The sequence below is a fragment of the Vulpes vulpes genome, chromosome 2 (assembly GCF_048418805.1).
Source record: "Vulpes vulpes isolate BD-2025 chromosome 2, VulVul3, whole genome shotgun sequence".
NCBI lineage: Eukaryota > Metazoa > Chordata > Mammalia > Carnivora > Canidae > Vulpes > Vulpes vulpes.
Genome location: NC_132781.1, coordinates 127,327,455 through 127,337,072, shown reverse-complemented (window position 1 = coordinate 127,337,072; position 9,618 = coordinate 127,327,455). Strand labels below are relative to the sequence as shown.

Below are 9,618 nucleotides of genomic sequence, written 5' to 3'. Positions count from 1 at the left end.
GTGGGATCTTTCACTCTTCTCCTCTTTCTCCCCAGGCTTGATGGCCTTCCACGTCCCGAGACCACACTGATGGCCAGTGCTTGCCTCCAACCTAGGAGCCACACCCCTGGAGGCAGGTTCCCTGTTTCATCTCTGAGTCCCTGGCACCTAGTAGGTCAGGTGGATGTAGGTGCTTGCTAGATCTTGCTTAGAGGAAGAAATCAAAGCGTGAATATCAGAGCAGATTTCCAAATTCGTTAGTCAAATTCTTTTTTAGCACTGGTGTCAGGTTTCTTTTTGCCCAAGGGTGCGTGGTGCCCAGGCAGTCAGAGCCTTGCCTCTCCTCCACCTCCAACATGAAAGCACCCCCTGATGCCCACCTCTAACCAGCAAGGGCTTAAAGGCTTTTCTAAAGCAACACAGATACTCGATGTGTCAAAAAACAACCCCCCCCAAAAAAAAAAAATTTAAAGCCGGGATGGATCCTTACAGCTTCTTGTTCCATCTCCTCATCCCTCAGACAAGGACCATGAGAAGACAATCCAGCAAACATTGCCACACCACAGGAGGGGAAAACTCAATTTGGGGGTGATTACACCAGAAAAAGACAACAGCCCTGTCCTCAGAAGTTATTCTGGAGAGGAAGATGAAATAAACACTTTGGATGAGCCTTAGCCTTAAAAAAAAAGAGTACATCAGAAAAGGAACATTAAGTGCAGACTAGGGAACCCAGGTTCTCGGTTACCTCAGGGCTTGAATATAAGGCAGCCCCAAATAAAGAGACATCTCCCAATTTTCCCTTAAGAAAAACCTGAAGAAAAATTTTGAACACGAATGTATGCCTTTTATAAATGTTGATTAAATAGCTGCATGTCTGCCTCTAGTTGCTATTTTAAATCAGACAATATCCAATACACCAGGACGAAGTATTGATTTTTCACTCATGAAATAATTCTATCCAAATCTTTCTGTGCTCATGGACAACAGGGTTTTCCCCTGTCATCACCAGTTCCTCTTTTTGAAGTATCAGCACAGTTCTCCAGAGCTCATCCGTGTCACTGCCACACAGCTGAGACACAGCGTGATGCAGCTGTCGGGAGACAGACTCCCAGGCCTGAGTACCCACTTGTGTAATATTGACAGTTTCCCCAACTGCCTCGGAAGTGGATATGCATTATCCCCATAAGGAAACTGCTTACCATTTTGCTTTTTAAGAGAGTCTTCAAAAAAAAAACTTCCTTAAAATGAAATCATATATATTTAATAGTGAGCTCATACCATGGGAGTGATTACTAAAACTGTGGGTTTTGCCTTTGGCTCTGTTTATGGCAATTCTTCTGGTGATCTCCACTAAAACTCCCAAACTAAGCCTAATTGAGGTCTTTTCCATTTATGAGTCTTTCCCAGATCTATTTTCAAACTGAAAAAGAGCATGTAATAAGAGCAACTTTGCAGGGAATTTATTTTTAGGTGACTCCTCCTTTCCCTGGAAATGATTTTAAGGAAAGTACTCATTTCATATTCAGGCAAAAATCTGTTCATTAGGCATGCCTTCCTGGAAGAAAAGAACTTTCTATAAAACTTTTAAGAAGTGATGGGCATGGATGGATCAAAGAAGAGAGATCAGTATGTGCACACTGTTCTCAAGTTAATGCTGCCTTTCTTCTCTGGGTCAGATTCAACTATAATTCTTTTTATAATATGAGATTTAAATTTCAAAACTAGGTCAACCATAATTCTTTTTTTGTAGTAGGATATTAAAATTGCAAAACAGATCAAAATTTCAAAGGAATTTTGTTGACCTTTCTAGCAACACCCAGATGTTACCAGCCCTACTTCCGGCCCACAGCCAAAAGTGCAACTTTCTCAAGCAAGGACCCTAAGTGTCCTAACACTACTACTCTCAGGCTGGCCATGGTCAGACTGATCTGCAATCCACAGTCCTATGCAAGGCAGAGAGCATCCTGCACTTTTTCTTCACCCAGGACAGAGATAGGAAGGCCTTCTAATCATGGATCTCTGACCACAGTTGAGGAAGGTTCAAGACAAATATCCAATTGCAAGCTTTTTACTGATTTTGAGGCAAATTTGAACAGGATTCTCTCCTCTCCTAAAGAATCATGGAAAGCAAACCAGCCCCATTTCTAAACAACAAGGCTCTATGCAAATAATCCTGCAGGTGAGAGTCTCTCCTGACCCCATGATAATCCAAGTGTCAGGATTTGATAATGTCAGACAGCCTCCCTAGGACCTGTCATAGCACAAAGGGAATGGTTAGAAAAAAGAATGAGCAGGACAGACAGGAGCTTGGTGACAGGCCTGGCTTGAGGCCATCCTGACACTCAGGATACGTCAGTAAAAGAGGCACTGGGTGCATGTGCATGGCCTTAAGGGTAAGCAGGTGCCTCCCTTGTTCCCATCTTGCTTGGAGAAGGTGTAGCTCTGGGATTTCTGTCAACTCATGAGACTGGGAGTATTCCAGGTTCTCTAGCTGGGCAAGTGGGGTGACCATGAGATTCTGGCTAAGGAATGGACAAGAGAGAGTAAAGCCTGGGGGAGGACGTTACAAAAAGCTTTGTTGATGCTGATGAAGGGTGACACAGGAAGGCAAAGACAGCTCACTAGACATCCCAGAAACCACACTGCCCAACAGGAAAGAGGTAAATGAGCCACAAGGTGAGACACAGGCTCTACTTCTTTTGATGCTGTGGATAATGTGCCCAAGGAGAGACATCTTGCAGATAATGAGTGAAGCCTAAGGATTTAGGTCCCTGGCTTATGACACCAGGCCCTATCTCCCCTCTGTAGTAGGACTGGCAGGTTTCTGTCTTGGGGAGGCCATTTTATTGATCGCAGGGGCTCCTGTCTATGCTATGCCTCTGGCTGTGCCCACTAGCTGGAGAGGGTGAAGCCAACAGGAAGGAAGCGTTTCCTGGATGTGACTAGATAGGAAACCTCACAAGGGTATCTCCATGCAATCACTAATGGCCAGGAGCTGAGAAAGAGCTCATTTCCCTTTTTAAGACAATTGTAGTCAATACCCCTGCCCAATCAATATCTACCTGTATCCCTCCTTCCTATGTTCCCGCATCCACTGACTAGCCTTTGAGAGCACAGCCCTAAGACTACAGGCCTCAGCTGAGATTCTGTTTGTGGAAAGCATCAAGAAAAATGGTAGAGAAGGGGGTAGGAAAATGTGGAACTCCTGCCCCAGCGGCTCCCCAGGTTTTCAGTAACAGCCAAGTTCACACCCCCTCCCCCCACCCTAGAATTTAGCCATCCCCAATTACACACTCTGACCCACATAGAAATGAACAAACTGCAAGATTACCCATTAGAATCAGCAGGGACTTTGAAGGCACACTAACTTGGTACCACTTCTCTGACCCTCATTTTAATAACAACAATAAGCATACACTAACCAACTGGATAACCCAGACATGGATAAATTCCTAGAAACACACAATTTACCAAGATTGAATCATGCATGGAAAATCTTAACAGAGTGATTACTAGTAAGAAGATTGAATTGGTAATCAAAAACCTTCCAAAACACAGAAGTCCAGGACCAAATGACTTCTCTAGTAAGTCCTATCAGTCATTCAAAGCAGAAATCATACCAATCTTTCTCAAACTCTTCCAAAACAATAGAAGAGGAAGGAGCATTTCCAAACTTATATCATTAAGCCAGTATTACCCTGAAACCAAAACCAGAGAATGACACTACATGAAAATTAGAGGCCAATATCCCTGATGAACATAGATGCAAAAATCTTCAACAGCTCTACAGCCATATCACCCTGAACATGCCCAATCTTGTCTGATCTCAGAAGCAGAGCAGGGTCAGGCCTGGTTAGTACTTGGATAGGAGAAGTGTTGAATTAAACTAACATTACACGGTATGTTACATAATTGGAATTTAAATAAAAACTCTTTAAATAAATAAATAAATAAATAAATACTCTTAAAGTCCTCAATAAAATATTACCAAATTGAATTTAACAATACTCTAAAAAATCATACACCATGACTGAACAGGATTTATTCCAGAGATGCCAGAAAGGATCAACATTTTCACAAAAGTCAACATCCACTGACAACAAGAAACTCTCAACCAAATGGGACAGAGGAAACATACCTCAATATAATTAAGACTGTATATGACAAGCCCCTAGCTAATATCATACTCAACAGTGAAAATCTGAAATCTTTTTTTTCTTCAGGAATAAGACAAGGATGTCTACTCTTGCCACTTTTATTCAACAAAGTATTGGAAGTCCTAGCCAGGGCAATTAGGCCAAGAAAAAGAAGTAAAAAGCACCTAAATCAGACAGGAAGAAGTAGAACAGTCACTATTTTCAGATGACATAGTTCTGTATGTAGAAAGCCCAAAGACTATCAGAAAATTGTTAGAATAAACAAATTTAGTAAAGCTGCAAGATATGAAAATCAATATAAAAAAAACCCTCTTGCATTCCCATATGCTAGTAACAAACTGGAAGAGAAATTAAGAAAACAATCCCATTTACAATTGCCATAAATAAATTGAACTCAAGAGGTGAAAGACCTGGGCTCTGAAAACTATAAGACACTGATGAAAGATAAAGATGACACAAGTACATGGGAAGGTATTCCATGCTCATAGATTGGAAAAATATTGCTAAAAGCCCTTACTAAGAGGGGTCCAGGATGGCAGTGTAACAAGACCCTGACCTCCTCCAATGGACTCACCAAATCTACCTACATTTAGAGCAACTCTTCCTCAAGAACTCACCCCTGACTGAACCACCTCTGCCCAACAAAGGATAGAGGGATCACAAAGAGAACAGCAGGAGACATGGAGACAGTTATGATAGGAACCCCAGCCCCAATGCTACAAATTTCAGCAGGGAAGGATATCACCGAGGGGCCCACGTACAGATTCACTTGACCTGGGGCAGAGCAAACAAAACAAAACAAAACCCCAGTTGTTTAAAGGGCAACTAGACTGTCAGTAAAGGAAACCTGTTTAACTCACCCTAGACCATCCCCTAAATGGTGGGAGAGCTGCTTCAACTTTCTCCAGGGTTGGAGGTGCTGATGAGTGGTAGGTTTGCATTTCCCCTCCACTTTGACAAAGCAGGTGGAAGCAGCGTGCAAGCATTCTAGCTGATTTGCTGCCTCCATGGGCCCCAGGCACCTAGCCCACACCAGCCCATCATCATCTCAACACACACCCCCGCCTGTACTGTCTGAGCTACAGCCATCCCACCAAGGCTGCCGTGGTGCAATGCACACCAGGGAATCTTCAGCTATGCCCACTACAACTCCATCCATCCTGCCAGGTGACCACTGGCCAATGTGGTCCATTGGCTCCAGCCATCCTGGCTCCAGCCATCCTGCCAGGGTGGCCCTGGCATGGAGCACCCTAGAATCTGCCAGGCCACACCCACTTCAGCTCCAGCCATCTCAACATGACACCCTCTGTGAGGAATGCCCCAGCTCATGCTTCCTGAAGCTCTAGTCAACGCAGCAGGGTGGCTCCAGCATGGAAAGACCCAGAACCCTGGCCTACACATGCCCAGATCCAACCAACTAGCCAAAGCTGCCAGGCATATGTAGTCCAAGGAAATTCCTATACAAGCCCACTCCTTTAAGACAGAGAGGTAGATGTTTCACCCGTTTCATAGGAACAAAGTCAAACAAAATGAAAAGGCAGAGGAATAGGTCACAAAAGAACAACACAAAATTGCCTAACAATTTTTAAAATGGAGATAAACAATTAACCTGATAAAGAGCTCAAAGTATAGTCATAAAGATGCTCACTCAGCATGAGAGAAGAGTACATGAACTCAGTGAGAATTTTAAAAAAGAGACAGAAAATACAAAAAACAACCAGTCAGTGTTAAAGAATACAACAACTGAAATTTTAAAAACATGCCAAAGGGAATCAACAGCAGATTAGAGGATGCCGAACAGATCAGCAATGTGGAAAATAGGAAGTAGAGGGAAGCACCTAAGCTGAATGGTAAAAAGAAAAAGAATTTTTAAAAATAATGATAGGGTAAGGGAACTCTGGGACAATATCGAGCGTGTGAACACTCACGTTATAGGGGTCCCGGAAGGAGAGGGGAAAGACTAAGGGGAAAAAACTTAATTGGAGAAATAATAGCTGAAAACTGCCCTGACCTAGGGAAGGAAACAGATATCCAGATCCAAGAAGCACAGAGAGCCCCCAAAAATATGAACCCAAGGAGAGCCACACCAAGACACATAATAATTAAAATGGCACAAATTTCCCTTTCGGAACTGCGGCCACAGCCATGAGTATGCTCAGGCTTCAGGAGAGGCTTGCCTCCAGGGACCTCCACTGTGGCAAAAAGAAGCTCTGGTTGGACCCCAATGAGACCAATGAAATCACCAATGCAAACTCCCATCAGCAGATACGAAAACTGATCAAAGGTGGGCTGATCATCTGAAAGCCTGCAACTGTCCATTCCCAGGCTCAGGGCCAGAAAAACACTCTGGCCCACCGGAATGGAAGGCATATGGGCATTGGTAAGAGAAAAGGTATTGCCAATGCTCGAATGCCTGAGAAGGCAACATGGATGAGGAGGATGAGAATTCTGCACAGGCTGCTCAGAAGATACCGTGAATCTAGGAAGATTGACCACCACATGTGTCACAGCCTGTACCTGGAAGTGAAGGGTAACATGTTCAAAAACAAGCGGATTCTCATGGAACACATCCACAAGCTAAAGGCAGACAAGGATCGCAAGAAGCTTCCGGCTGACCAGGCTGAGGCCTGCAGATCTAAAGCCTAGGAGGCCCACAAGCACTGTGAAGAGTGGCTTCAGGCCACAAAGGAGGAAATCATCAAGATTCTGTCCAAGGAGGAAGAGACCAAGAAATAAAACTCCCTCTCTCTTGTCTGTACGTAGTGGCCTCAGCATTAATCAGATCAGTTATTCAAAAAAAAAAAAAGATCAGTTATTCGATAAAACACATCTTTATGTACCCCCCAAAATAAATAAAAATAAAAAAATAAAATGAAATGACACAAATTTTAAAAAGAGAATCTTAAAATCAGCAAGAGAAAATAACTGGTTGTGCACAAGGGACACCTCATAAGGCTATCAGTTGATTTTTCAGCAGAAATTTTGCAGGCCAGAAGAGAGAAGCAGGATACATTCAAAATGCAAAATGGAAAAAACTGACAGCCAAAAATACCCTACCTGGCAAGATGGTCATTCCAAACTGAAGAAGAGAGTTTCCCAGACAAAAAAAAAAAATTAAAGGAGGTCATCACCACTGAACAAGTCTTATAAGAATTTATCAGGAACTTCTTTAACCAAAATAAGTCCTACCTAGAATTAAGGAAATTATGAAAGGGAGAAATCTCACTGGTAATTGCAAATATACAATAAAGGTAGAAGATCAATCACTTACAAAGCTAGTGTGAAGGTTCAAAGACAAAAATAGTAAAAGTTCAATTATCAAAAAAAAGAGGATTCAACAAAACAGTAGTATGTAATGTAATATACTATGCAAATTATGTGGAGAAGAAAAATTAAAAATGTATTGCTTTTATAATGTGTTTCAATTTAAGTGACTATCAACTTAATACAGGTGTCTATGTACTTAGGATGTAACATAGGTGCAGAGTAACCACAAAACCAACCTATTACCAATTACACAGAATAAAGCCAAGAGTAATATTACAGAAAGCTATCAATCCCAAAGAAGGAGAGCAAGAGTGAAATAGTGCAGAACTACAAAAACAACCAGAAACCAATTAACAAAATGGCTGTAAGTGCATAACAATCAATAATTTCTTTAAATGTAAATGGTGTAAATACTCTAGTCAAAAGACACAGGTTGATGAAGTAAAAAAATAAAACAAGACCCATCTATATGCTGCCTACAAGAAATTCACTGTAGACCTAAAGACAAAAACAGACTGAAGGAAAGGAAAAAGATATTTAACCTCAAATTGAAATGAAAAAAAAAAAAAAAGCTGTGGTACCAAGACTTGTATCAGATAAAATTGACTTTAAAACAGACTGAGGAGGGCAGCCCGGTGATTCAGCAGTTTAGCACCACCTTTGGCGTGATCCTGGAGACCAGGGATCCAGTCCCACGTCTGGTTCCCTGTGTGGAGCCTGCTTCTCCCTCTGCCTGTGTCTCTGCATCTCTCTCTCTCTCTCTGTGTATCTCTCATGAATAAATAAATAAAATCTTAAAAAAAAAAAACAGACTGAGGACGAGTTAAGATGGCACAGCAGTAGGTGAACCCTAAGCTTGCCCCATTCCTTGAGCACAGCTAGATAAACATCAAATCATTCTAAACACCCAAGAAATTGACCTGAGGACTGAGAGAACAAACCGCACAATTCAAGGGAGAAACACATTATGGAAGGGAGGAGCTGTGGAGTTGATTTGGGGGAGAAAAGAGCTGCAGGTGCTGCAGAGGGGAGGCAGCCTTGATCACAGAAAGGTTCTCTCCTTTCTGTGATCTCTGAAGATGTGTGTGTGAGAGAGAGAGAGAGAGAGAGAAAGAGAGAGAAAGCATGAGCAGGAGATTGTGCTAGGAAACTACTAGTTTGGCTTCCCCAAAACTACTGGCTGGGAAAAGGAGAGGAACTGACTGCAGCAAGTTTTTATAAGCAGCAGAAAGCAAAGTCTAAAGTTTTAAAGTCTGTCCATGGCCAGAGTCATGCCTGGTGGGGTTAGTAATGTTCCAGTGTGAAGGAGAGGGGAGACCTGGGAGTGGACAGTGTGGGCAGAGAATCCACTGGATCACATGGGGAAAAAGATTTCCTCTTCCTGGAGTGCTTTTGGGAGTGGTGACATGGACTCTCTGGGGACAAAAGAACTGGTGGTGCCAACATGTCACCCTGTTCCCTAGCAAAGTAACAAAGACTCCTTGGCTTCTTGCTGCATATAAACTACAAACCACCGTGTGGTCACAGACCATTTTCTGGGGTGCACTGGCCACAGCACAGCAAGACCCTCCCGGGGCACCTGGGTGGCTCAGCAGTGCACACTCTTGAACACCTCCTGAAGCACCGGGCCCAAGACCAGCTAGGGCCTTTTCCTACTATATTCAGTCTCAGAAACAGGACTAGAACAGGCTTTCCTTACTATGACCCAAAAACAGTGACCTAGATGAAATAACAAGATGGAGGAAATCACCCCCCCAAAAAAGAAAAGGAAGAAGTAACAGCCAGAGATTTTATCAATACACATATAAGTAAAATACCTGAACCAGAATTTGAAATGACAATAATAAGGATACTGGGTGGACTTGAAAAAAGCATAGAAGACACTGGAGAACCCCTTACTGCAGAAATAAAAGAATTAAAAACTAGTCAGGCCGAAATAAAAAATGCTATAACTGAGATGCAAAGCCAACTGGATACAGTAACAAGGAAGATGGATGGAGCAGAGGAACAAATCAGTGATATAGAAGATAAAATTATGGAAAATAATAGAGCTGAAAAGAAGAGGGGAAAGAAAGATTTTGGATCATGAATGTAGACTTAGGGAACTCAGCAGCTCCTTAAAAATTAGTAACATTCATATCCTAGGAGTCCCAGAAAAAGAAAAGAAATAAAAACTTGTTTGAACAAATTATAGCTGAAAACTTCCCAAATCTGG

At 42.4% G+C, this 9,618-nt stretch overlaps 1 pseudogene; it reads left to right on the top strand.

Moving 5' to 3' along the window:
• Window positions 1-6,273: 6,273 nt before the first annotated feature.
• Window positions 6,274-6,897, top strand: LOC112907706 (large ribosomal subunit protein eL19-like; annotated as a pseudogene).
• The last annotated feature ends 2,721 nt before the right edge of the window (window positions 6,898-9,618 follow it).